This window comes from Phocoena phocoena, chromosome 13, assembly GCF_963924675.1.
Source record: "Phocoena phocoena chromosome 13, mPhoPho1.1, whole genome shotgun sequence".
Lineage (NCBI taxonomy): Eukaryota > Metazoa > Chordata > Mammalia > Artiodactyla > Phocoenidae > Phocoena > Phocoena phocoena.
In genome coordinates this window covers 32,252,365-32,278,992 of record NC_089231.1, presented here as the reverse complement: position 1 = coordinate 32,278,992, position 26,628 = coordinate 32,252,365, and the positions used below count along the sequence as shown (strand labels likewise).

The 26,628-nt window shown below is 37.5% G+C and overlaps 1 protein-coding gene across 1 annotated transcript in view; it reads right to left on the bottom strand.

The window, feature by feature from the left end:
* The window catches only part of RIT2 (Ras like without CAAX 2), a 599,180-nt gene that overhangs the window by 91,797 nt on the left and 480,755 nt on the right, over positions 1-26,628 (bottom strand).

Genomic DNA, 26,628 nt, shown 5'->3' with positions numbered 1-26,628 from the left:
AATGTTTCCTTGTGATTAGGACCCTTAGGATGTGCTTTATTAATGACTTTCCTATATGACATACCACAGTGTGAATTAAATTTATCAGGTTGTACATTACATACCTAGTACCTACTTGTCTTATAACTGGAAGTTTGTACCTTTTGACTGCCTTCATCCAATTCCCCCTTCCCCTCTGGTAGCCATAAATTTGATTTTATTTTCTATTAGTTTGTTTTTGAAATATAACTGACTTACAACACTATGTTGGTTCCTGTTACACAATATGGTGTATAGAAATGATATTTCTATACACTTCAAATTGATCATTAAGATAAGTCTAGTTACAGTAACTGAATATATTATATAGTTTTTAACAACATACCCCACATCATACAGTTCCTATCTGTGAACCATTTATCTTGCAACTGGAAGTATGTACCTCTTAATCTCTCTCAACTATTTATTTTCTCCCTCCAACACTTTTTTCTCTGGCAATCACCTGTTAGTACACTGTATGTATGAATCAGTTTCTGTTTTGTTGAATTTGTTTATTCATTTTGCTTTTTTTAGATTCCACATATAAGTGAAATCATACAGTATTTGTCTTTCCCTAACTTATTTCACTTAGCCTAATACTCTCTAAGTTCATGTATATTGCCACAAATGGCAAAATTGCACTCTTTTCTATGACTGAGTAGTATTCCATTATATATGTGTATATACCAAATCTTCTATATCCATTCCTCTATTGATGAGCATTTAGGTTGTTTCTGTGTCTTGGTTGTTATAAATAATGCTGTGATGAACATTGTGGTGTGTATATCTTTTTAAATTAGTATTTTTGTTTTATTTGGATAAATACCCAGGAGAGAATTCTACTTTAAAATTTTTGAGGTATATTTATACTGTTTCCATAGTGACTGCCCCAATTTACATTCCCACCAACAGTGCAGGAAGGTTCTCTTTCTCCACATCATTGACAACACTTGTTATTTGTTGTCTTTTTGTTAATAGGCATTCTGACAGGTGTAAAGTGATATCTCACTGTGGTTTTGATTTCCATTTCCCTGATGATTAATGATGTTGGGCATCTTTTCATGTGCCAGTTGGCCATCTGTATACCTCCCATAGGAAAAAAAAATGTCTATTTGGATCCTCTGCCCATTTTTGATTAGTTTTTTTTTTTTTTTTTTGATGTAGAGTTTTATGATTCTTTCCATATTTTGGATACAAACCCCTTACTTAATATGTCTTTTGTAAATACCTTCTCTCATTCAAAGGGTGGCCTTTTCACTTTGTTGATAGTTTCCTTCACTGTGCAAAACCTTTTTTGTGTGAATCAGTCCCATTAATCAGATGTAGTCTCATTTGATTATTTTTGCATTTATTTCCTTTGTCTGAAGAGACACATCAAAAAATATATATATATATATAAGAGCAAAGCTAGAAAGATTACTGCCTATGTTTTCTTCTAGAAATTTTATGATTTCAGTATTACATTTGAGTCTTTAAGCCATTTTGAATTTATTTTTGTACATCATATGAAAAAATTATCCAGTTTGATTCTTTTTCATGGTTGCTGTCCAGTTTCCCAACAACATTTATTGAAGAGGCTGTTTTTCCCCATTGTATATTCTTGTCTCCTTTTCACATATTAATTAACCATGTAAGTGTGGTATAATTTCTTTGCTTTCTATTTTGTTCCATTGATCTATGTGTCTGCTTTCATGCAAGTACCATATTATTTTGATGACTATAACTTTGTAGTATAGTTTAAAATCAGGAAGCATGATACTCTCAACTTTGTTATTTTTTAAGATGGCTTTGACTATTCAGAGTTTTTTCTGTTTCCATATAAATTTTATTTGTTCTAGTTCTGTGAAAAATACCCTTAGTATTTTGATGGGGATTGCATTAAATATGCAGATTGACCTGGGGAGTATGATAATTTAAAAAATATTGGAAGAGTTCAGGAAGATGGCAGAAGAGTAAGAGGCGAAGATCATCTTCCTCCCCACAGATACATCAGAAATACATCTACATGTGGAACTCCTATAGAACAGCCACTGAACGCTGGCAGAAGACCTCAGACCTACCAAAAGGCAAGAAACTCCCCACGTACCTGTGTAGGGCAAAAGATAAAAGAAAAAAGAGTGACAAAAGCATAGGGTTGGGACCTGCACCAGTGGGAGGGAGCTGTGAAGGAGGAAAGGTTTCCACACACTAGGAAACCTCTTCATGGGTGGAGACAGCAGGTAGCAGAGCGGGAAAGCTTCAGAGCTGTGGAGGAGAGTGTAGCAACAGGGGAGCAGACGGCAAAGCGGAGAGATTCCCGCACAGAGAATCAGTGCTGGATAGCACTCACCAGCCCGAGAGGTCTGCTCACCTGCTGGGGTGGGTAGGGGCTGGGAGCTGAGGCTCGGACTTCGGTGGGATCCCAGGGAGAGGACTGGGGTTGGTGGTGTGAACACAGCCTGAAGGGGTTAATGCACCACGGCTAGCTGAGAGGGAGTCTGGGAAAAAGTCTGGAACTGCTAAAGAGGCAAGAAACTTTTTCTTCCCTCTTTGTTTCCTGGTGGACGAGGAGAGGGGATTAATATCACTGCTTCAAGGAGCTCCAGAGATGGATGTGAGCCACAGATATCAGCGCAGAACACAAAGACGGGCATGAGACGCTAAGACTGCTATTGCCACCACCAAGAAGCCTGTGTGCAAGCACAGGTCACTATCCACAGCTCCCCTCCCAGGAACCTGTGCAGCCTGCCACTGCCAGGGTCCCATGATCCAGGGACAACTTCCCTAGGAGAACACATGGCGTGCCTCACACTGCTGTAACGTCATGCTGGCCTCTGCTGCCACAGGCTCACCCCACATCCATACCCCTCCTCTCCCTGGCCTGAGTGAGCCAGAGCCCCCGAATCAGCTTGTCCTTTAAACCCGTACTCTCTGAGGAAAGCACAGATAGCCTCAGGTGACCTAAATGCAGAGGCGGGGCCAAATCCAAAGCTGAACCCAGGGAGCTATTCAAACAAAGAAGAGAAAGGAAAATTTCTCCCAGCAGCCTTAAGAGCAGCGGATTAAATATCCACAATCAACTCGATGTACCCTGCCTCTGTGGAATACATGAATAGAAAAGGAATCATCCCAAACTGAGGTGGTGGACTTTGGGAGCAAGATATATTATTTTTTGCCCTTTTCCTCTTTTTGTGAGTGTGTATATATATGCTTCTGTGTGGGATTTTGTCTGTATAGCTATGCTTTCACCATTTGTCCTAGGCTTCTGTCAGTCCTTTTTATTTATTTATTTTTTTTCTTAGTAATAATTTTTTATGTTAATAATTTTATTTTATCTTACTTTATTTTATCCTCCTTCCTTCCTTCCTTCCTTCTTTCTTTCTTTCTTTCTTTCTATCTTTCTTTCTTTCTTTCTCTCATTAATTCTGAGCTGTGTGGATGAAAGGCTCTTGGTGCTCCAGCCAGGATCACTGCTGTGCCTCTGAGGTGAGATAGCCAACTTCAGGACACTGGTCCACAAGAGACCTCCCAGCTCTATGTAATATCAAACAGTGAAAATCTCCCAGAGATCTCCATCTCAACACCAACACCCAGCTTCACTCAACAACCAGCAAGCTACAATGTTGGACACCCTATGCCAAACAACTAGTAAGACAGGAAGACAACACCACCCATTAGCAGAGAGGCTGCCTATAATCATAATAAGTCCACAGACACCCGAAAATACACCACCAGATGTGGACCTGTCCATCAGAAACACAAGATCCAACATCATAAACCAGAACATAGGCACTAGTCTCCTCCACCAGGAAGCCTACACAACCCACTGAACCAACCTTACCCACAGGGGACAGATACTAAAAACAACAGGAACTACCAACCTGCAGCCTACAAAAAGGAGACCCCAAACACAGTAAGATAAGCACAATGAGAAGACAGAAAAAAGCACAGCAGATGAAGGAGCAAGGTAAAAACACACCAGACCTAAGAAATGAAGAGGAAATAATCAATCTACCTGAAAAACAATTCCGAATAATGATAGTAAAGATGATCCAAAATCTTAGAAATAGAATAGAGAATATGCAAAAAACATTTAACAAGGAACTAGAAGAACTAAAGAGGAAACAAGCAACAATGAACAACACAATAAATGAAATTAAAAATACTCTAAAAGGAATCAAAGGCAGAAAAACTGAGGCAAAAGAATGGATAAGTAACTTGGAAGATAAAATAGTCAAAGTAACTACTTCAGAGCAGAATAAAGAAAAAAGAATGAAAAAAACTGAGGACAGTCTCCAAGAACTCTGGGACAACATTAAACACACCAACATTCGAATTATAGGGGTCACAGAAGAGGAAGAGAAAAAGAAAGGGACTGAGAAAATATTTGAGGAGATTATAGTTGAAAACTTCCCTAATATGGGAAAGGAAATAGTTAATCATGTCCAGGAAGCAAACAGAGTCACATACAGGATAAATCCAAGGAGAAACATGCCAAGACACATATTAATCAAACTGTCAAAAATTAAATACAAAGAAAGCATATTAAAAGCAGCAAAGGAAAAACAACAAATAACACACAAGGGAATCCCCATAAGGTTAACAGCTGATCTTTCAGCATAAACTCTGCAAGCCAGTAGGGAGTGGCAGGACATTTTTAGGGTGATGAATAAGAAAAAACTAAAACCAGAATACTCTACCCAGCAAGGATCTCCTTCAGATTTGATGGAGAAATTAAAACCTTTACAGACAAGCAAAAGCTGAGAGAGTTCAGCACCACCAAACCAGCATCACAACAAATGCTAAAGGAAGTACTCTAGGCAAGAAACACAAGAGAAGGAAAGACCTACAATAACAAACACAAAACAATTAAGAAAATAGGAATAGGAACATACATATCAATAATTACCTTAAATGTAAATGGATTAAATACTCCCACCAAAAGACACAGACTGGTTGAATGGTTACAAAAACAAGACCCATATATATGCTGTCTATAAGAAACCCACTTCAGACCTAAGGACACATACAGACTGAAAGTGAGGAGATGGAAAAAGGTATTCCATGCAAATGGAAATCAAAAGAAAGCTGGAGCAGCAATTCTCATATCAGACAAAATAGACTTTAAAATAAAGACTATTACAAGAGACAAAGAAGGACACTACATAATGATCAAGGGATTGATCCAAGAAGAAGATATAACAATTGTAAATATTTATGCACCCAACATAGGAGCACCTCAACACATAAGGTGAATACTAACAGCCATGAATGGGGAAATCGACAGTAACATAATCATAGTAGGGGACTTTAACACCCTACTTTCACCAATGGACAGATCATCCAAAATGAAAAAATACAAGGAAACACAAGCTTTAAATGATACATTAAACAAGATAGACTTAATTTATATTTATAGGACCTTTCATCCAAAAACAACAGAATACACATTTTTTGCAAGAGCTCATGGAACATTCTCCAAGGTAGATGATATCTTGGGTCACAAATCAAGCCTTGGTAAACTTAAGAAAAATGAAAAAGTATCAAGTATCTTTTCTGACCACAATGCTATGAGACTAGTTATAATTTCAGGAAAAGATCAGTAAAACATACAAACACATGGATGCTAAACAGTACACTACTTAGGGCTTCCTTGGTGACACAGTGGTTGAGAATCTGCCAGCTGATGCAGGGGACACAGGTTCGTGCCCCAGTCCGTGAAGATCCCACATGTCACAAAGCAGTTAGACTCGTGAGCCAAGGTCACTGAGCCTGCGTGTCCAGAGCCTGTGCTCTGCAATGGGAGACACCACAAAAATGAGAGACCCATGTAGCACACACACACAAAAATTATACACTACTTAATAACCAAGTGATCAATGAAGAAATCAAAGAGGAAGTCAAAAACTATCAAGAAACAAATGAAAATGGAGACACGACAACCCAAACCTATGGGATGCAGCAAAAGCAGTTGTAAGAGGGAAGTTTATAGCAATGCAATCCTACCTTAAGAAACAGGAAACATCTCAAATAAACAACCTAACCTTGCACCTAAAGCAATTAGAGAAAGAAGAACAACAACAACAACAAAAAAAGCCCAAATTAGCAGAAGGAAAGAAATCATAAAAATCAGATCAGAAATAAATGAAAAAGAAATGAAGGAAATGATAGCAAAGATCAGTAAAACAAAAAGCTGGTTCTTTGAGAAGGTAAAAAAACATTGGTAAACCATTAGCCAGACTCATCAAGAAAAAAAGGGAGAAGACTCAGATCAACGAAATTAGAAATGAAAAAGGAGAAGTAACGACTGACACTGCAGAAATACAAAAGATCGATTACTACAAGCAACTCTATGCCAATAAAATGGACACCCTGGAAAAAATGGACAAATTCTTAACAATGCACAACCTGCCAACACTGAATCAGGAAGAAATAGAAAATATAAACAGACCAATCACAAGTACTGAAATTGAAACTGTGATTTAAAATCTTCCAACAAGCAAAAGCCCAGGACCAGATGGCTTCACAGGTGAATTCTATCAAACATTTAGAGACGAACTAACACCTGTCTTTCTCAAACTCTTCCAAAATATAGCAGAGGGAGGAATACTCCCAAACTCATTCTATGAGCCACCATCACCCTGATACCAAAACCAGACAAAGATGTCACAAAGAAAGGAAACTACAGACCAATATCACTGATGAACATAGATACAAAAATCTTCAACAAAATACTAGCAAACAGAATCCAACAACACATTAAAAGGATCATACTCCATGATCAACTGGGGTTTATTCCAGAAATGCAAGGATTCTTCATTATACACAAATCAATCAACGTGATACACCATATCAACAAATTGAAGGAGAAAAACCATGTGATCATCTCAATAGATGCAGAGAAAGTTTTTGACAAAATTCAACACACATTAATGATAAAAACCCTGCAAAAAGTAGGCATAGAGTGAACTTTCCTCAGCATAATAAAGGCCATATATGACAAACCCACAGCCAACATCATCCTCAATGGTGAAAAACTGAAACTATTTCCATTAAGATCAGGAAAAAAACAAGGTTGCCCACTCTCAGCACTATTATTCAACAGAGTTTTGGAAGTCTTAGCCCCAGCAATCAGAGAAGAAAAAGAAATAAAAGGAATCAAAATCGGATAAGAAGAAGTAAAGCTGTCACTGTTTACAGATGACATGATACTCTACATAGAGAATCCTAAAGTTGCTGCCAGAAAACCACTAGACCTAATCAATGAAGTTTGTAAAATAGCATGGTACAAAATTAATGCACAGAAATCTCTGGCATTCTTATACACTAATGATGAAAAATCTCAAAGTGAAATTAATAAAACACTCCCATTTACCATTGCAACAAAAAGAATAAAATATCTAGGAATAAACCTACCTAAGCAGACAAAAGACCTGTATGCAGAAAATTATAAGACACTGATGAAAGAAAATAAAGATGACACAAATATATGCAGAGATATACCATGTTCTTGGATTGGAAGAATCAACATTGTTTAAATGACTCTACTACGCAAAGCAATCTACAGATTCAATGTAATCCCTGTCAAACTACCACTGGCATTTTTCACAGAACTAGAACAAAAAATTTCACAGTTGGTATAGAAACACAAAAGACCCCGAATGACCAAAGCAATCTTGAGAACGAAAAACGGAGCTGGAGGAATCAGGCTCCCTGACTTCAGACTATACTACAAAGCTACAGTAATCAAGACAGTATGGTACTGACACAAAAACAGAAATATAGGTAAATGGAACAGGATAGAAAGCCCAGAGATAAACCCATGCACATATGTTCACCTTATCTTTGATAAAGGAGGCAAGAATATACAGTAGAGAAAAGCCAGTCTCCTCAGTAAGTGGTGCTGGGAAAACTGGACAGGTACATGTAAAAGTATTAAAGTAGAACACTCCCTAACACCATACACAAAAATAAAGTCAAAATGGATTAAAGACCTCAAAGTAAGGCCAGACACTATCAAACTCTTAAGCAAAAATATAGACAGAACACTCTACGACATATATCACAGCAAGATCCTTTTTGGCTCACCTCCTAGAGAAATGGAAATAAAAGCAAAAATAAACAAATGGGACCTAATGAAACTTCAAAGCTTTTGCACAGCAATGGAAACCATAAACCAGACTAAAAGACCATCCTCAGAGTAGGAGAAAATATTTGCAAATGAAACAACTGACAAAGGATTAATCTCCAAGATTTACAAGCAGCTCAGACAGCTCAATATCAAAACAACAAACAACCCAATCCAAAAATGGGCAGAAGACCTAAATAGACGTTTCTCTAAAGAAGATATACAGATTGCCAACAAACACATGAAAGAATGCTCAACATCATTAATCTTTAGAGAAATGCAACTCAAAACTACAATGAGACATCATCTCACACCAGTCAGAATGGCCATCATCAAAAAATCTAGAAACAATAAATGCTGGAGTGGGTGTGGAGAAAAGGGAACACTCTTGCACTATTGGTGGGAATGTAAATTGATACAGCCACTATGGAGAACAGTATGGAGGTTCCTTGAAAAACTAAAAATAGAACTACCATACGACCCTGCAATCCCAGTACTGGGCATATACCCTGAGAAAACCATAATTCAAAAAGAGTCATGTACCAAAATGTTCATTGCGTCTCTATTTACAATAGCCAGGACATGGAAGCAACCTAAGTGTCCATCTACTGATGAATGGATAAAGAAGATGTGACACATATATACAATGGAATATTACTCAGCCATAAAAATAAGAAATTGAGATATTTGTAGTGAGGTAGATGGACATTGAATCTGTCATACAGAGTGAAGTAAGTCAGATAGAGTAAAACAAATACCATATGATAAAACATATATATGAAACCTAAGAGAAAAAAAAAAAACAGGTCATGAAGAACCTAGGGGTAAGACGAGAATAAAGACACAGACGTAGTAGAGAATGCACTTGAGGATATGGGGAGTGGGAAGGGTAAGCTGTGAGAAAGTGAGAGAGTGGCATGGACATATATACACTACCAAACATAAAATAGATAATTAGTGGGAAGCAGCTGCATAGCATAGGGAGATCAGCTCGGTGGTTTGTGACCACCTAGAGGGGTGTGATAGGGAATGTGGGACGGAGGGAGACGCAAGAGGGAAGAGATATGGGAACATATGTATATGTATAACTGATTCACTTTGTTATAAAGCAGAAACTAACACACCATTGTAAAGCAATTATACTCCAATAAAGTTGTTTTAAAAAGTAAAAAAAACGAAATAAAATAAAAATTAAAAATAAAAAAATAAAAAATATTGAGTCTTCCTATCTGTGAAAACAGGGAAACTTTCCATCTGTTTGTGTCATATTGAATTTAATTCATAAGTATATTATAATTTGCTGAATAAATGTCTTTTACCTCCTTGGTTAGATTTAATCTAGGTATTTCATTCTTTATGATTCAATTGTAAATGGGATTGTTTTCTCAATTCTCTTTCTGACATTTTGTTGTAAGTGTATAGAAATGCAACAGATTTCTGTATATTGATTTTGTGTCTTTCAACTTTACTAAATTCCTTTAGTATCTTTAATATATTTTTGTTGATGTTTTTAGGATTCTCTATATATAAAATGATGTGACCTCAAACAGTGGCAGTTTTACTACTTCCTTTCCAATTTGTATTCTGTTTGTTTATTTTTCTTCTCTAATTGCTGTGGCTAGGAATTCCAATACTATGTTCAATAAAAGTGGTGAGAGTGGGCATCCTTGTCTTGCTCCTGATAGTAGAGGTAATGCTTTCAGCTCTTAATTTTTCAGTATGATGTTCGCAGTGGGCTTACCATATATGGACTTTATTATGTTGAGGTATGCTCCCCACATACCCACTTTCTTGAGAGTTTTTATCAGAAATTAATATTGAATTATTGAAAAGTTTTTCTACATTTATCGAGATAATTTTATTATTTTATTTTATAACTTGTTAATGTGGCACATCACATTGATTGATTTGTGGATATTGAAAAATTCTCACACTCTTGGGATGAATCCTGCTTGATCATGGTGTATATCATTTTAATGTATTGTGGAATTTAGTTAAGTAATATTTTGTTGAGGATTTTTGCATTTAAGTTCAACAGTGATGTTGGCCTATAATTTTATTTTTTGTGTGATATCTTCGGTTTTGGTATCAGGATGATGCTGGCCTCATAGAATGAGTTCAGATATATTTCTTTCTCTGTAACTTTTTATAAGAGTTTGGTAAGGATAGGCATTAATTCATCTCTAAATGTTTGGTAGAATTCACCTATGAAGAGTTGTGGTACTGAGCTTTTGTTTTTTTTTTTTCAGGGGGGTGTTGATTTATTTCTGATTCAATTTTATTACTGGTAACGAAATTACTGGTAATTTCTCCTAACTCCAGTCTTGGGAGATTGCAAATTTCTAGGATTTTGTCCATTTCTTCTGGGTTGCCCATTTTATTGGCATATAATATTGTACAGTAGTCTCATCATCCTTTGTGTTTCTTTGGGTTGGTTGTAAATGCTTTTTTTTTTTTTTTTCATTTCTGATGTTACTGATTTTGGCACTCTCCTTTATATTCTTGATGAGACTGGCTAAAGGTTTATCCCTTCTGTTTATCTTTCCAATGAACCAGCTCTTAGTTGCATTTATTTTCTCTATTGTTTTCCTGCTTTCTATTTCATTTATTTATTATGTGATCTTTGATTTCTTTTTTCTAAAAACCTTGAGTTTTGTTTTAATTCATTTTCTAGTTCCTTTAGTTTTAAAGTTAGGTTGTATATTTCCAATTTTTCTTGGTTCCTGAGGTAGGCTTGTATTGCTGTAAACTTGACTGTTAAAACTGCTTTTGCTGCATCCCACAGATTTTGGATCATTGTGTTTTCACTTTCATTTGTCTCCAAGTATTTTTTTTATTTCTTCTTTGATTTGTTCAGTGATCCATTGGTTGTTTTGGGGTATAACATTTAGCCTCCATGTGTTTGCATTTTTGGCAGTTTTTATTCTTATAGTTGATTTCTATTCTCATAACACTATGGCCAAAAAATTTTTATATTATTTCAATTTTCTTAAGTTTACTGAGATTTGTTTTCTGGACTAGCAAGTAATCAATCCTGGAGAAATATATATATATATATATATATATATATATATATATATATATATATATGTAATGTGTTTTTAAGACTACTGTTTTCTTATGGATTTTCTTTCTGGCTGATCTCTTCACTTATCTAAGTGGGGTGTTAAAGTCCCCTACTATTAATGTGTTACTGTCAATTTTTCCCTTTATGTCTGTTAATGATTGCTTAATATATTTAGGTGCTCTTATGTTCAGTGCATATATATGTACAATTGTTATATCTTCCGTTGGATTGATCCATTGATCATTATGTAAAGTCCTTTGTCTTTTGTTAGTCTTTATTTTCTAGTCTATATTTTCTGATATAAGTATTGTTACCTCAGCTTTCTTTTGATTTCCATTTTCATGGAATACCTTTTTCCATCCCCTCACTTTCAATCTTTTGTGTCTTTACATCTGAAGTGGTCTCTTGTAGGCAGCATATATATGGGTCTTGTTTTTGTATTCATTCAAATCTACATCTTTTTAGTTCATTTACGTTTAAAGTAATTATCAATAGGTATGCACTTATAGCCAGTTTTCAAATTGTTTACAGGGTGCTTTTATAGTTTTTGTTCCTTTTTTATATTTTGCTCTTTCTCATTGAGATTGATGACTACCTTTAGTTATATGTTTGTATTCCTTTCTCTTTTGTGTGTGTGTATCTGTCATAGATTTTTGGTTTGTTGTTACTATGAGATTTATATATAGCACTCTCTCATTCTCTCTCTCTCTCTCTCTCTCTCTCTCTCTCTCTCTCTATATATATATATATATATATATATGTGTGTGTGTGTGTGTGTGTATGATCTATATATGCATATGATCATATATATGTATATGATCTTCTATATAGATCATGTACATATATATGATGTTTTACATCTTTTTTGTTTTTCATATTTCTTCACTATTTATGCAGATATAAATAATTTTACTATTTTTGTAATTTAATTCTTCTACTAGCTTTATAAGTGGTGGTGTCTGCCACTGGTAGATAGGACTGGGGCCCAGGCATCCTTGGACGTTTGCTCACCCACTGGTAAGTGACATTGGATCCTGGTACTTGTGCTTGCCCATTGGTTAGCAGAGTCAGGTTCTGGGGTCTCTTGCTGCAGGTCCCAGGGGTCCCGACTTGTGTCAGCCCATTTGTTGGACAGGCTGAGGTCCAGGGAGTCCTGGCATTAGTGCCAGCTCACTAGTGAGTTGAGCTGGCTCCCAAGGTCTTTGACAGTAAGGCCCTAGGGGCCTACAGCTAATACATTGGTCCACAGAAAGTGAGTCTCTGGCTGCAAGGCCCTGGAGTTCCTGGGGTTTGTATCAGTGCACTGGTATGTGTTGGTGGGTCCTCTTTCTTCTGGTGAAAAGAGCCACGTCCCAAGGTGGCTGTGTACTCAGGGGGTCTTAAGGTAGCAGGCCTGCTAGTGAGTGGGGCTTTGTCTTTGCCTGGCTAGTTGCTTGACCTGAGGTATCCCAATAGTGGCATTGACAGGCTGGTGAGAATCGCTGGCTACTGGCACTATAAGCTAGAGGGAGGATTCCAAAATGATGTCTGTCAACATCTCTGTCCATGTGGTATAATGTGCTCCCCAATATGCTTCTAGCAGTGTCCATGTCTACAGTGTGAGCTCCAGTTGCCTCCTACCTCTCCTGGAGGCTCTCCATGATCAACAGGTAGGTCTGATTTAGGCTCCTTTTAAATTATTGTTCCTTCCCTGGTCCTGGAACATGTGAGATTTTGTGTTCCCCCTTTAAGTGTGGAGTCTCTATTTCTCACAGCCCTTTGGCTCTTCTGAAAGTAAGCCTCACTGGCCTTAAAGCCAAATGTTCTGGGGTTTATTTTCCAGAGTAGGATCCCTAGGCTGGGGAACTTGCTCTGGGGATCAGACCACTTGCTCCTTGAGGAGACCAGAGCAATTGTAATTATCCTCCTGTCTGTGGGTCACTCATCCAGGAGTATGGGTCTTGCCTATACCAGATCTCTGTCCCTCTACCATGTCTCATTATGGTTTTTTTATTTATAATTTTAGTTGTAGAAAACCTTTTTTGCTAATCTTTCCACCTTTATCATCAATAAGTGCTCTGTAAATAGTTGCAATTTTAGTGTGCCTGTGGGTAGAAGTGAGCTTAGCATCTTCTTACTCTGCCACACTCATTCCCTCTCAGACACATTCAATAAGAACTCAGCAGATAACTGCACCAGATGCAAAGAGTAAAGTGAATTAGTCCTGGTTCTAAGATTGACTCCATAATATCAGTCAAGTCACTGATCTTTGAAATCATTGAAATCTTAATTTTAAAGGAGGAATATCTACATAGGCCAAATCAAATACATCATTTATAGGATATCACATTGAATATTATATATCATTGAATAGTCTATCATATAAATATAAAGTATTTAGCTATTTAACTAGTCAGTTTTGTATTAACTAAAATGCTCGCTTCTACATTACTTATGAGGGATGGAAATGTAAGCCAACATGTGCTTTTTTTTTTTTTTTTTTAGGTTAAAATAATGAGGCCCTGGAGACACAATTTATACCTCTGACTTCTACATCTGATTTTACAAGTGGTTCATATGGATGTATCAGTGCAAACAGTTAAAATTTTAAAAAACCCATAAATGCAATAAGAGTGATGGAATTGTTTGTATGGTACACTTTTATTAGAGGAAACGGTTCATATTGTGCAGTAAAATCTGATTCATATTGTACCATTTATCAAAAGAGGAATGAAAAACCTTTGAGACTGCCTTGCTAATAGGGAAGGGGCTATTTTTCCTTCAATATTATGATAAATAATGCATAATAAAAAGCTATGAAAATAACTGTCAAATAAGTTTACACTGGTGAAAGACATACAACCATTAACTTATTGCATTTATTTTCCACGGGAAAATCTTGAATATGTCAAAGGCTGTAGAAAAATTGACATGAACATTTTAAATATTTCCCCTTCTTTGAAACAAAGACAATAGCACCCACATCTACTCCTGCCCACAGTGAGCTGGGTGCTGAGTGTGGGGTTTGCAGAAATTTTATCATTGGGTTGTCTTCCATTAAGCATCCTTATGAGGTGGATGTTATAGTTCTTGTTTTCCATTAAAAAAAAAAAAAGAGACCAAGTTTATAAAGTTAGTATGTGACAGGATTTAAACTCAGTTCTAAAAGGTGACCATCTTTTTTAAATGTGTTTTTTTTAAAAAAACCTTGGAGTGTTTTCAGCACATATTTCAGTTTTTTATTTTCATTTCACATAAAACTTTCATCCAATTTCCTCTAAACTGAACTTGTCATAGTTCATCAGAATCTGCTCCTCTTTCTATCTCATCTAGTCAACAGGACTAGTATTTTGGGATGCCTTAAATCCTCTCCTACAACATTTCCTCAGGAATATATGCTGGGTCCTACCAGAGAGCTCAATTACCAGAACAGCAATATAAGGTCCAAACAGAAAGAATTGCAAAGTTTACTTGATACCTGTCTTTCAACTCTTCCAGCTATGATTCCTTCCTCCTTAAGTAAAAGCAATAAAAATAATTAGAGGAGGAGTCAAGATAGTGGAATAGGAGGATGTGGAATTCATCTCTCCTCACAAGTACAACAAGAATACATCCACAAACGGAACAATTCTCACAGAACATCTGCTGAACATTAGCAGAGATTTGAACACCTTAAAAGACAAGAAAAAATCCTTCACAACCAGGTAGGATGAAAGAAAGGAAAAAAGAAAAGAAGAATCAAAAAAGGGACCAGCAACCCTTGTAGGAAGCTGAAGGTGAGAAGTTCCCACACTCAGAAAAACACCCCCTTCATAGTGGGGAAATCAGCTGGGACATAAAGGGACCTTTGTGGGATCAAAGGAGAACAGAGTGGACAGTCTGTGGCAGGCAGGGCAAAGTAAGAACTGTGCCATAGTCTGTGCCTCAGCCCTGCACACCCCAGCCTGAGTCATGTGTCTCATTGCTGAAGGGGGCTGGGTCCTGGAAAGTGGGGTTTGGAACATGAACCCAGGGAGCAGAGAGATGTTGGCTGTGTAAAAGACAGCCTGAAGGGACAGGAATAAAGAGCTCCACAACAGGGAAAGTTTGAGGAAAAAGCCTGGGACACCATAAGAAGAAAGGTGTCACTGTTCAGTGGTGCGCAAGGGGTGGGCCACCATTGCAACCCCCTTCCCCACCCTCTGATCTCAGCCTCTGAGGGCACTGGGAGGGGCATCCATCTGAACAGGTTCACCAGCCCTTCAAATCAAGGCCTCCTCAGCTCATGTAGGCTTCACAGTCCTGAGTGCTGTCCAACCCAAAACCTCCTCAGGAAACAGCCCTGGGCATCCCTACCTGAGACAGGAATCTGGCAGTGATTGTGGGGGTTGAGTGCTAAAGCACGTGGTCAAGAGAGCAAATCTGGAGAAAGGACCACTTGTGAGTGCATGGATACAACAGAAGGGAAGGGAGTGAGGGGCTCTGCCACCAGTAATGCCCATAGAGGCAACGTCACCTGCCTAAGAAATGAGACACCATTATTGAGTGCAAGGGCCAGAGCTGTCACCACCCCCACATGCCAGCCCCTGCCTTCATGGACACTGGGAGAGACTCCCAACAAAGTGACTGCACTGCTATCTGTTGCAACTGCCTGCTGGTCTCTGCTGCCGCCAGGGACACCCCGGTTTTGACCTCCATACCCCTACCTGGCCTGAGTAAGTATAACCCAATTAGATGCTGCTTTTCTGCTCCCTCTTGCCTGGGCAGGGGAACAGATGCTTGAGGGTGACACACACATAGAGGGGGAATTGAAACCAAAGCTAAGCCCCAAGGGCAGTGCAACTAAGGAAGTGGAATGGAAATCTCTCCATGCAGGTGCACAAGCCATGGATTAAATCCCTGTGATCAGCTTGTTAAATCCTGCATCTGTGAAATATCCGAAGAAACAATAAGTGTTCCCACAAAACAGGCTGGTCTAGCATTAGTAGCAGTGGAATTTGGGGGCTAGTCCATGTGGAAGTTGAGCCAGATCAGAGTCTGAGCTGGTCCCACAGTGCACACAGCAGGTCCAGAGACCTACCTAGAGTATTGGAGGACCTCCTGGATAGGTGGGGGTTGGCTTTGGCTCACTGAGGGAGCAAGGACACTGATAGAGGAGGTCCCAGGAGAATATTCTTATCACTCTTATTCTTTCTTTCTTGTTTTGTTTTGTTCAGTAGTTGGTGTTCTTGTTTTTAATATTTTTAAAGTTTTGTTCTTTAATTTTTTTTCTATATTCTTTTTGTTGTTTTGTGCTTTTTCTTGTTTTTGTTCTTTATTTTATTTTTTAATCATTTTTATGTTTGTTTTATGTTCTCTTTGCATTTTTTTGGTTTCCTTTCTGTTTTCATTTTGTTTTTCATCTTTTTCTGTTTCTGTTAGTTTAGTATTTATTACTTTCACTTTTGAGTTCTTTTGTTTGTTCTCTCGGTTTTTTTCTTTCTTTTCTGTCTGCTTGTTTGTTTCTGTTTGTTTAGTTTTGCTTTTATCATTTGTCTTGGGTTGGGTTTGTCTGTTTTCATCCTTCTTATTTTGTGTGTTGTTTTACTGCTATTATTGTTTTTGCTACTTCTCTTGGGTTTTGTTTGTCTGTTGTTTTCTTTCTTTTTTCTCTGGCTGTGCCATGTGATTTTCAGGCTCTTGGTTTCCAACCAGAACTCAGGCCTGGGCCTCCAGGGTAGGAAAGATGAGTCCAGGATGCTGGACCACCAGAGAATTCCCAGGCCCAGGGAATATTAATTGGCATGCACTCACCTTGAGTTATCCAAGACACAAAGACCTGGCTCCTCCTAACTGCCTGTAGGATCCAGGGCTGGACACCTCATGCCAAACAACCAGGAAGAGAGGAACAAAGCCCCACCCATCAGCAGATAGGTTGCCTAAAGTTGTACTAAGCTCAAAGACATCCCATAACACACCACCTAACGTGGCCCTGCCCATCAGAGGGAAAAGAATCAGCTCCACAAGAGTACAGGTATCATTCTCTCTCACAAAAAGAAAAGAAATAACTGCCACAGAGAGGAATAAAGAAAAAAGAATGAAGAGATGAGAACAGTCTCAGAAACTGTGATAACATAAAATGCACCAACATTTGGATTATAGGGGTTCCAGGAGAAGAAGAGAACAATAAAGGGAATAAGAAAATATTTGAATAGATTATAGCCAAAAACTTCCTTACCATGGGAAAGGAAATAGCCACCCAATTCGAGGAAATACAGAAAGTCCCACACAGGATAAACTCAAGGAGAAACATCCTGAGACACATATTGATCAAACTAACAAAAATTTAATTCAAAGAAAAACTATTAAAAGCAGCAAGGGAAAAGGAAAAATAACATACGAGGGAATCCCCATAAGGATATCAACTGATTTTTCAGCAGAAACTCTGCAGGCCAGAAGGGAGTGTCAGGATATATTTAAAGAGATGAAAGGGAAAAACCGACAACAAAGATTACTCTACCAAGCAAGGATCTCATTCATATTCGATGGAGAAATCAAAATCTTTACAGACAAGCAAAAGCTAAGAGAATTCAGCACCAACAAACCAGCTTTACAACAAATGCTAAAGAAACTTCTCTAGGCAGAAAACATAAAATAAAAGGACCTACAAAAACAAACCCAAAACAATCAAGAAAATGGTAATAGGAGCATACATATTGATAATTACCTTACATACAAATGGATAAAATGCTCCAACCAAAAGACAAACTGGCGGAATGGATCCAAAAACAAGACCCCTATATATGCTGTCCACAAAAGACCCACTTCAGACATAGGGACACCTGCAGACTGAAAGTGAGGGAATGGAAAAAATATCCCATGCAAATGGAAATCAAAAGCAAGCTGGAGTAGCAATACTCATATAAGAAAAAACAGACTTTAAAATAAAGACTATTACAAGAGACAAGCAAGAACACTACATAATGATCAAGAGATCAATCCAAGAAGATATAAGAATTGTAAATATTTATGCACCCAATAAGGGAGCACATCTATACTTAAGGATAACTCTGCCATAAAAGGGGAAATTGACAGTAACACAATAATAGTGCGGGACTTTAACACTCCACTCATACGAATGGATAGATCATCCAGACAGAAAATTAATAAGGAAACACAAGCCTTAAATGACACATTAGACCAGATAGACTTAATTGATATTTATAGGACATTCCATCTGAAAGCAGCAGAATACACTTTCTTCCCAAGTGCACATAGAACATTCTTGAGGATAGATCTCATATTGTATCCCAAATCAAGTCTTGGTAAATTTAAGAAAATTGAAATTGTATCAAACATCTTTTGTAACCACAATGGTATGAGATTAGAAATCAATTACAGGAAAAAAACAGTAAAAAATACAAAACCATGTAGGCTAAATAAACACTACTAAGTAACCAAGAGATCACTGAAGAAATTAAAGAGAAATCTAAAAATACCTACAAACAAATGACAACAAAAACATGAAGACCCAAAAACCTATGGGATGCAGCAAAAGCAGTTCTAAGAGGGAAGTTTATGGCAATACAATCAAGCATACAAGAAACAAGAAAGGGACTTCCCTGGTTGCACAGTGGTTAAGAATCTGCCTGCCAGTGCAGGGGATATGAGTTTGATCCCTGGTCCAGGACGATCCCACATGCTGAAGGCTACCTAAGCCCATGCACCACAATACTGAGCCTGTGCTCTAGAGCCTGTGAGCCACAATGACTGAGCTTGCATGCCACAACTACTGAAGCCCATTTGCCTATATCCCATGCTCCACAGCAAAAGAAGCCACCACAATAAGAAGCACGTACACTGCAATGAAGAGTAGGCCCTGCTCACCACAACTAGAGAAAGCCCATGTGCAACAACAAAGACCCAACACACCAAAAATAAATAAATAAATGAAAGAATTAAAAAAAATTAAAAACAAGAAAAATCACAAAAAAACAATCTAACCTTACACCTTAAGCAACTAGGATAAAAGAACAAGACCCAAAGATAGTAGAAGGAAATAAATCATATTGGTCAGAGCAGAAATAAATGAAATAGAAACAAAGAAAAAATAGCAAAGATCAATGAAACTAAAACGTTTCTTTTTGAGAAGATAAACAAAACTGATAAAAGTTTAGCCAGACTGTATACACGTAGCTGATTCACTTTGTTATATAGCAGAACCTGACACAATATTGTAAAGCAATTATACTGCAATAAAGATGTTAAACAAAACAAAACAAAACAAAACATTGGTGTTTAAAAAAAGCAAAGAAAAATAGGAGAGGACTCAAATCAATAAAATTAGAAATAAAAATGGAGAAGTTACAACTGACACCACAGAAATACAAAGAATCAGAAGAGACTACTACAAGCAACTATATGCCAGTAAAATGGACAACCTGGAGGAAATGGACAAATCCTTAGAAAGGTATAAGCTTCCAAGTCTGAACCAGGAAGAAACAGAAAATATGAACAGACCAATCACAAGTAATGAAATTGAAACTTTGATTAAAAATCTTCCAACAGGGCTTCCCTGGTGGTGCAGTGGTTGAGAGTCCGCCTGCCGATGCAGGGGACACGGGTTCGTGCCCCGGTCTGGGAGGATCCCACGTGCCACGGAGTGGCTGGGCCTGTGGGTCATGGCCACTGAGCCTGCGTGTCTGGAGCCTGTGCTCTGCAGTGGGAGGGGCCACAGCAGTGAGAGGCCCACGTACCGCAAAAAAAAAAAAAAAATTCTTCCAACAAACAAAAGTCCAGCACCAGATGGCTTCCCAGTGAATTCTATCAAACATTTAGAGAAGAGCTAAAATGCATCTTTCTCAAATTCCTCCAAAAATTTTCAGAGGAAGGAACACTCTCAAGCTCATTCTATGAGGCCACCATCACCCTGATACCAAAACCAGACAAAAATATCACACAAACACACACACACAAAGAAAATTGCAGACCAATAGCACTGATGAACATAGATGAAAAAATCGTCACCAAAATACTAACAAACAGAATCCAACAGCAAGTAAAAAGGATTATAAACCATGAACAAGTGGTATTTATCTCAGGGATGCAAGGATTCTTCAATGTATGTAAAGTGGTGAATGTGATACACCATAGTAACAAGTTGAAGAATAAGAACCATATGGTCATCTCTATAGCTGCATAAAAAAGCTTTTGAAAGAATTCCACACCCATTTATGATTTAAAAAAAAACTCTCCAGAAAATTAACATAGAGGGAACCTACCTCAACATAATAAAAGCTATGTCTGACAAACCCACAGCAAACATAATTCTCAACGGCAAAAAACAGAAGCATTTCCTCTAATATCACGAACAAGACAAGGATGTCCACTCCTGCCACTCTTTTTTTCTTTTTCTTTTTTGTAAAAATTGACTTTATTCAACACATTTTTATTGAGCATTTACTATGCACAAACATTGCATCAAACTCTTTCTTAGCTGATCCTTATAGAGCTTTAAAATCACAGGGCTTAAAATAAATCACATTCTCCAAACCTGGGACTTACTGCAATAGTTAGTAACTCATATAAGAAACAACACTCTATATATCATGGTGGTTCCAGTTAAAAACCTAGGATTTTGCCTTAGTTTATTCCCAATATCTTGCTTGTGTTTAGTATTTTAATCCCCCTGGAGAACTGGCCTTACTACCCTTTCCTAGTCCCTGCCAACATTCAAGCTCCTGGCATCCTGCTGTTCTTAGTAGACCTCAGTCCTTGAAGTGAGATGTACTATCCTTAGTAAATCTGCCAGATAAACAGGTACCTGAGCCCCAAGCACCACTCCACTTGATTTCTCAAAAGAATTTCTGTCTAGAACTTTTGGTGCCCAGATGGACTAGATTAGACATTCCTGTTACCAAGAATGCCTAAATCATACTTAACTTTATATATACTTTGGACAAATGTCCCCAAACCCAACTGTAGCTCAAAATTCCTGGACACCTTACCCCAGAGATTGATTCAGTAGGTCTGGGATGAGGCCCAAAATTCATTACCTTTAAAGCACCCTAGGCACTTTTTATTTGAGGATCAGTGTTATGGAATCTTTGCTTTGGACTGTTGATACTTTTTTTTTTTTTTTTTTAACATCTTTATTGGAGTATAATTGCTTTACAATGGTGTGTTAGTTTCTGCTTTATAACAAAGTGAATCAGTTATACATACACATATGTTCCCATATCTCTTCCCTCTTGCGTCTCCCTCCCTCCAACCCTCCCTATCCCACCCCTCCAGGCACTCACAAAGCACCGACCTGATCTCCCTGTGCTATGCGGCTACTTCCCACTAGCTATCTACCTTACGTTTGATAGTGTATATATGTCCATGCCTCTCACTCGCTTTGTCACAGCTTACCCTTTCCCCCTCGCCATATCCCCAAGTCCATTCTCTAGTAGGTCTGTGTCTTTATTCCTGTCTTACCCCTAGGTTCTCCATAACATTTTTTATTTCTTAAATTCCATATATACGTGTTAGCATACAGTTTTTGTCTTTCTCTTTCTGACTTACTTCACTCTGTATGACAGACTCTAGATCCATCCACCTCATTACAAATAGATCAATTTCGTTTCCATTTATGGCTGAGTAATATTCCATTGTATATATGTGCCACATTTTCTTTATCCATTCCTCCGATGATGAACACTTAGGTTGTTTCCATCTCCGGGCTATTGTAAATGGGCTGCAATGAAAATTTTGTTACATCACACTTTTTGAATTATGTTTTTCTCAGGGTATATACCCAATAGTGGGATTGCTGGGTCATATGGTAGTTCTATTTGTAGATTTTTAAGGAAACTCAATACTGTTCTCCACAGTGTCTGTATCAATTTACATTCCCACTAACAGAGCAAGAGGGTTCCTTTTTCTCCACACCCTCTCCCGTATTTATTGTTTCTAGATTTTTTGATGATGGCCATTCTGACTGGTGTGAGATGATATCTCATTGTAGTTTTGATTTGCATTTCTCTAATGATTAATGATGTTGAACATTCTTTCATGTGTTTGTTGACAGTCTGTATATCTTCTCTGGAGAAATGCCTATTTAGGTCTTCTGACCATTTTTGGATTGGGTTTTTTGTTTTTTTGTTATTGAGCTGCATGAGCTGCTTATAAAGTTTGGAGATTAATCCTTTGTCTGTTGCTTCATTTGCAAATATTTTCTCCCACTCTGAGGGTTGTCTTTTGGTCCTGTTTATGGTTTCCTTTGCTGCGCAAAAGCTTTGAAGTTTCATTAGCTCTCATTTGTTTATTTAATTTTTATAAATTTCCATTTCCCTAGGAGGTGGGTCAAAAAGGATCTTGCTGTGATTTATGTCATAGAGTGTTCTGTCTATGTTTCCCTCTAAGAGTTTGATAGTTTCTGAACATACATTTAGGTCTTTAGTCCATTTTGAGCTTAATTTTGTGTATGGTGTTAGGGAGTGATCTAGTCTCATACTTTTACATGTACCTGTCCAGTTTTCCCAGCACCATTTATTGAAGAGGCTGTCCTTTTTTCACTGTACATTCCTGCCTACTTTATCAAAGATAAGTTGACCTATGTGCATGGGTTTGTCTCTGGGCTTTCTATCCTGTTCCATTGATCTATCTTTCTGTTTTTGTGCCAGTACCATTCTGTCTTGATTACTGTAGCTTTGTAGTATACTCTGAAGTCAGGGAGCCTGATTCCTCCAGCTCTGTATTGTGTTCTCAAGATTGCTTTGGCTATTTGGGGTCTTTTGTGTTTCCATACAAATTGTGAATTTTTTTGTTCTATTTCTGTGAAAAATGCCAGTGGCTGTTTGATAGGGATTGCACTGAATCTGTAGATTGCTTTGGGTAGTAGAGTCATTTTCACAATGTTGATTCTTCCAATCCAAGAACATGGTATATCTCTCCATCTATTTGTATCATCTTTAATTTCTTTCATCAGTGTCTAATAATTTTCTGCATACACGTCTTTTGTCTCCGTAGGTAGGTTTATTCCTAGATATGTTATTCTTTTTGTTGCAATGTTAAATGGGAGTGTTTTCTTGATTTCCCTTTCAGATTTTCATCATTAGTGTATAGGAATGCCAGAGATTTCTGTACATTAATTTTGTATCCTGCTACTTTACCAAATTCATTGATTAGTTCTCGTAGTTTTCTCGTAGCATCTTTAGGATTCTCTTTGTATAGTATCATGTCATCTGCAAACAGTGACAGATTTACTTCTTACTTTCCCATTTGGATTCCTTTTATTTCCTTTTCTTCTCTGATTGCTGTGGCTAAAACTTCCAAAACTATGTTGAATAAGGGTGGTGAGAGTGGGCAACCTTGTCTTGTTCCTGATCTTAGTGGAAATGCTTTCAGTTTTTCACCATTGAGGATGATGTTGGCTGTGGGTTTGTCATATATGGCCTTTATTATGTTGAGGAAAGTTCCCTCTATGCCTACTTTCTGCAGCACTTTTAGCATAAATCCTTGCTAAATTTTGTTGAAAGCTTTCTCTCCATCTATTGAGATGATCATACGTTTTTTCTCCTTCAATTGGTTAATATGGTGTATCACGTTGATTGATTTGTGTATAATGAAGAATCCTTGCATTCCTGGAATAAAGCCCACTTGATCATGGTGTATGTTCTGTTTAATGTGCTGTTGGATTCTGTTTGCTAGTATTTTGTTGAGGATTTTTGCATCTATGTTCATCAGGGATATTGGCCTGTAGTTTTCTTTCTTTGTGAAATCCTTGTCTGGTTTTGGTATAAGGGTGATGGTGGGCTTGTAGAATGAGTTTGGGAGTGGTTCTCCCTCTGTTATATTTTGGAAGAGTTTGAGAAGGATAGGTGTTAGGTTTTCTCTAAATGTTTGATAGAATTCGCCTGTGAAGGCATCTGGTCCTGGGCTTTTGTTTATTGGAAGAATTTTATTCACAGTTTCATTTTCAATGCTTGTGATTGGTCTGTTCATATTTTGTATTTCTTCCTGTTTCAGTCTTGGCAGGTTGTGCATATCTAAGAATTTGTCCATTTCTTCCATGTTGTCCATTTTATTGTCATAGATTTGCTTGTAGTAATCTCTCATGATCTTTTGTATTTCTTTTTTTTTTTTTTTGCGGTACATGGGCCTCTCACTGCTGTGGCCTCTCCCGTTGCAGAGCACAGGCTCCAGACGTGCAGGCTCAGTGGCCATGGCTCACGGGCCCAGTCACTCTGCGGCATGTGGGATCCTCCCGGATCGGGGCACGAACCGGTGTCCCCTGCATCGGCAGGTAGACTCTCAACCACTGCACCACCAGGGAAGCCCGATCTTTTGTATTTCTGCAGTGTTAGTTGTTATTTCTCCTTTTTCCTTTCTAATTCTATTGATTTGAGTCTTCTTCCTTTTTTTCTTGATTAGTCTGGCTAATGGTTTATAAATTTTGCTTATCTTCACAAAAAAACAGCTTTTAGTTTTATTGGTCTTTCCTATTGTTTCCTTCATTTCTTTTTCATGTATTTCTGGTCTGATTTTTATGATTTCTTTCCTTCTGCTAACTTTCGTGTATTTGTGTTCTTCTTTCCATAATTGCTTTAGGTGCAAGGTTAGGTGGTTTATTCGAGATGTTTTCTGTTTCTTAAGGTAGGATTGTATTGCTATAAACTTCCCTCTTAGAACTGCTTTTGCTGCATCCCATAGATTTTGGGTCATTGTGTCTCTATTGTCATGTGTTTCTAGGTAGTTTTTATTTACTCTTTGATTTCTTGATCGATCACTTCATTATTAAGTACTGTATTGTTTAACCTCCATGTGTTTGTAGTTTTTACAGATCTTTTCCTGTAATTGATATCTAGTCTCATAGCGTTGTGGTCAGAAAAGATACTTGATACAATTTCAATTTTCTTAAATTTACCAAGGCTTGATTTGTGACCCAAGATATGATCTATCCTGGAGAATGTTCCATGAGCACTTGAGAAAAATGTGTATTCTGTTGTTTTTGATGGAATGTCCTATAAATAACAATTAAGTACATCTTATTTAATGTATCATTTAAAGCTTGTGTTTCCTTATTTATTTTCATTTTGGATAATCTGTCCATTGGTGTAAGTGGGGTATTAAAGTCCCCTACTATGAATGTGCTACTGTCGATTTCCCCTTTTATGGCTGTTAGCATTTGCCTTATGTATTGAGGTGCTCCCATATTGGGTGCATAAATATTTACAATTGTTACATCTTCTTGGATGGAACCCTTGTTCATTATGTAGTGTCCTTCTTTTTCTCTTCTAATAGTCTTTATTTTAAAGTCTATTTTGACTGATATGAGAATTGCTACTCCATCTTTCTTTTGGTTTCGATTTGCATGAAATATGTTTTTACATCCCCTTACTTTCAGTCTGTATGTGTCTCTGGGTCTGAAGTGGGTCTCTTGTAAACAGTAAATATATGGCTTTTGTTTTTTTTATACATTCAGCCAAACTGTGTCTTTTGGTGGGAGCATTTAGTCCATTTACATTTAAGGTAATTATCGATATGTATGTTCCTGTTCCCATTTTCTTAATTGTTTTGGGTTCATTATTGTAGATCTTTTACTTCTCTTGTGTTTCTTGACTAGAGAAATTCCTTTAGCCGTTGTTATAAAGCTGGATTGGTGGTGCTGAACTCTCGGATTTTGCTTGTCTGTAAAAGTTTTAATTTCTCCATCAAATCTGAATGAGATCCTTGCTGGGTAGAGTAATCTTGGTTGCAGGTTTTTCTCCCTCATCGCTTTAAATATGTCCTGCCAGTCCCTTCTGGCTTGCAGAGTTTCTGCTGAAAGATCAGCTGTTAACCTTATGGGGATTCCCTTGTGTGTTATTTGCTGTTTTTCCCTTGCTGCTTTTAATATGCTTTCTTTTTATTTAATTTTTGACACTTTGATTGATTTGTGTCTTGTCGTGTTTCCTCTTGGATTTATCCTGTATGGGACACTCTGTGCTTCCTGGAATTGATTAACTATTTCCTTTCCCATATTAAGGAAGTTTTCAACTATAATCTCTTCAAATATTTTCTCAGTCCCTTTCTTTTTCTCTTCTTCTTCTGGAACCCCTATAATTCAAATGTTGGTATGTTTAATGTTGTCCCTGAAGTCTCTGAGACTGTCCTCAGTTCTTTTCATTCTTTTTTCTTTATTCTGCTCTGCAGTAGTTATTTCCACTATTTTATCTTCCAGGTCACTTATCCGTTCTTCTGCCTCAGTTATTCTGCTATTAATCCCATCTAGAGTGTTTTTAATTTCATTTATTGTGTTGTTCATCATTGTTTGTTCCCTCTTTAGTTCTTCTAGGTCCCTGTTAAATGTTTCTTGCATTTTGTCTATTCTATTTCCAATATTTCGGATCATCCTTACTCTCATTATTCTGAATTCTTTTTCAGGTAGACTGCCTATTTCCTCTTCATTTGTTAGGTCTGGTGAGTTTTTATCTTGCTCCTTCATCTACAGTGTGTTTTTCTGTCTTCCTATTTT